The sequence below is a fragment of the Merops nubicus genome, unplaced genomic scaffold (assembly GCF_000691845.1).
Source record: "Merops nubicus isolate BGI_N331 unplaced genomic scaffold, ASM69184v1 scaffold8438, whole genome shotgun sequence".
Taxonomy (NCBI): domain Eukaryota; kingdom Metazoa; phylum Chordata; class Aves; order Coraciiformes; family Meropidae; genus Merops; species Merops nubicus.
Window position 1 is genome coordinate 86,090 of NW_008625109.1, and position 3,681 is coordinate 89,770.

Below are 3,681 nucleotides of genomic sequence, written 5' to 3' on the forward strand. Positions count from 1 at the left end.
GTGCAGCACATATCTTCAGTGTGGTAGCAAGATCTTATCCTACTACTGTAGCTTTTACATCTGCACAGAACTCCAGCCAGTTGCATAAAAAAAACCTTCTAAATTCTATTTAATTATTCTTATAAGTTTCTGAATGCACGTTGCTTCCCTCATATGATTTGGTGTCTTGAGTAAGTTTAAGATCTTAGAAGATCTTAAAGGTTAAAAAAAGAAAAAACTTATCGGCTCTTTGATGTTAAAAAACCAAATCAAACAAACCCACAATCACTTTTTAACTCTATAAGAACACATATTGTTTCTGTGTGGACAAGTTCTGGGATCTGTGGGAAACAGGGAGGGCTGCAAATGTTCCACTGGTCAGAGATTCAGTTTACTTAGTAAGACTGAGGGGCTTTGGGATGTTTTGCTAGGGAAGATTTGATTCTCTTTTTTCAACCACTTCACTAACAACAGTGAAATGAATCCCCAAGGTGCCTTCTCACTGACCTATCAGGCAATTTTAAAAAGCTTTCCTCTTAAACATAATATTGAACAGAGCTTCTTTGCCTATTTATAACCTGTCTCAGTCTGAGCTAACTGTTTCGTGGTTGGTCTGTGTTTCTCTTCCAGTCCCATTCTTCTCTTCCCAGGCACACAAGCTTGGAAGCTGGAGTTTGGGAGCACATGTAGCTCCTACCTTGCCTAGTGAGCTCAGTGTGAGCATTACTTACATCACTACTTCCCAATGGGACTAAAAAAAACCCCAAAAACCTCTTTGACAATTTCAATTCCCAAACCTAACACTTCATTTTACTAAATCAGAACAGATTGCACTACTTTTAACATCCCAGTGATTGTCCATTAATAAATTCTACTCCTGCTCAGCCTTATTCTTCAGCTACCCAGCAGCATTGCTGGCACCAGCAGGTTTCAGTTCAACACTGTTCCCAGGAGGGCAATAAGAAGAAAGAAAGCTTTTGCCCTTGGCAGGCATCGGTGATAATAGTAAGTGGTAGGGTGCTGACCTACATCCATCTCACAAACACATGAGCTAAAGAAAGTCTTCAACACCAGCACTTTGACCTGCCTTCAGCCCCAGCCTCTTCACATGCATCAGAATTTCACCTATTTGGACTTGGAGCTAGCCCAGAAAATCTTGGCTTACCAGGCACTGACCATATTTGGCTGCAGAGAGGAGCAAGAGTAAGGGAAGATCACATGTCTGAGGATCAAGAGTACAAATATGGACCAGGAATAGAGAGGTGTGAAGGGTGAAATGGGCCTGATGCTCAGACATACACACATCCTCCAGCAGCACCTGAGCGTGCATAGTGGGCAGAGGAATATTGTGCTCTGGAGCTGTACAAGAGCTCCAAATCCTAAACTGGAATTAGGATGTTCATGGTTTTCCACAGTCTTCTAGAGCAGCTTTAGTGATGGTACAGAGGCATACAGGCTGTTAAATAGTAGGCCTGCTACCCATTTGTCTTCATGCTTATCGGTCAAAAGTAGTGAATGTCCAGTGTCCTTGAGCAAGAACTCCTTCAAGATTAATTGAGGTTTGTTCCCTTTGTACCAAACAGTGTTTTGGAGTGTACACTTTCCCTTTTGCTTAAGCTAAGCTATTCTTTGTCCTGTGGAAGTTAACAGAAAAGAAACTTGACTTGAAATTGTTCACAAGCCCTCTCGTGGTGCTCACTGCCAGCTACACTATGGAAGCACAAGTCTCTGTAAAGACAGAGTGCTAGCTCTGAAGAAGCTGAAGATTCTTTGCAACCCCTTGTCCCATTCTAAACACACACAAGAACCCTGCTCTCCATAGGATGAGGTTTTTTTCTTTTTAAATAATTGTTTAGCAATTATTTCTCATCATTTGGCTTCTTCAGCTTTCAAAAGCAAGCCTTTAGAAGGAGTACAGCAACCTCCCCACATCCATACTGTCTTCTTCACATTATTTAGACAAACTAATTCCAGGTTACGTGAGTACAAATCCATTTTAGTTATAAGACAACCTTCTTTTGGACTGTATCAAAAAATTCAGAATAATTGATCTAAAGCAAAACATTTTCTCCATAGGTAGTAAATAACTTGTATGAGAACTGTTAAATACTGTGTGTTCACAAAGTCAGAGTCTTTATTCCATTCTCAGGGTGTCATTAGTATAATTTCAGATTCATGTGTTAATTTTTATCTAAATTGTTGAGAGTCCAGAAGAGAAGGTACAAATCAAGACCCCACTGGGAAAGCTGAGAGGTGATAATAAAGAGATAATACTTGCTTCAAGGAAAAAGCTTTGGAGCAAGTGTCACCTACTTGGTCAGAGTGCTGTCCACTTCACCCACCTCTCCTCCTTTAAAAGGCTCAGAGAAACACTTCCTTTAGAGACTGCACATCCTAAGTGCAAGAGCTGTAGACCTCTAGTGAATGCTGCTTTCAAAGGCCATGGAAATGAACTCGTCCTGGCTTCATTAGCAGATTGGGAACAATTTAAACACTTTAGTCCTGCAAGCACACCCATGACAAAAGGAAGGGTTACAGCAAGAGCTGTTTACATTTTCTTCCATACAGTCTCAGTAAGGAGTGGAACTTGGTTTTTATCTACTTTGTAGCATCTCACATAGAGGACTTTTTGAAAAAAAAAAATAAAATTTGTAAACTCAACTTCCTGAGCAATTAATTTGTCCATCTGACCATGAACCTATTAATTTCTATTTCAAATAATGACATTTATGGGAAAATGATAGAAATCACCTACAACAAGGAATTTATCAAAAGTTCTGAAGAATAAGAACAACATTTGCTATAGAAATGCCTTATCCCAGGATAAAACAGGTGGGCAGAACTATCTCATAAACTGAGCTTGACAGGTATTGCCACCAGTGGAATGGAGTGTATGGCAGTCTGTTCCCATGAGCTAGCACTACACGAGCTACTCCGAGTAGGGACATGCAGTGCACCAACATTTAGATTAGATTCTTAATTTAACTCACTCTGTCTCAAACAGATTTTGTAGCTTCTACTTACTTCAGTGAACGCATCCAGGAAAAGCAGCTTGCTCCTGGCTATTGGCAAGAGATTTGTCCTTCGTGGGTTGTACTCTTCTCTTCTGGCCCACTGCTGCTGCTTTCTGTTCACATCTGCTTAGCCCACTGTCTGTGGCACTAGTCAATTCTATCACCTATTCCTCCAAAGGACTATTCTGAGATGATTGTGTGCATCCAGTGGCACTCCAGACTAGCTGACTGCAATTATCTGGCTAATTTAATTCTTCCAGGCATTTTCTATGATTTTACCCCAGAGCATTTACCATCGTTGTCTCATATTTGTATCCAGAGAAGAGCTACATAACCCATGAAAAATGAAAGCATCTGATGTCCCCAAAGATGACCTTAAAAATCTTTTTCAGAGAAACTACTGTATTTGCTATGGCATTGAAGCTCACAAGACATTTCCCTGGAAAGTATTACACTACATTTATTTAAACTATAGATCATGCTGAACTAAATAAGAAAAACAAGTAAGGATGATCTGTGGGAAAGTAGCACAGAGAGCAATATTCTGCCTACCATATAAAGCACTCTTTTGCTGAAGACTCATTTATATATTTCTTTTCTTACTAGTGAATGTTACTTTTCCTAAGCAGAGCAGCTTAGCAGCAAGGTCCAGGCATTGATTTCCATTTAATTGTTGGAAGAGGGAAAG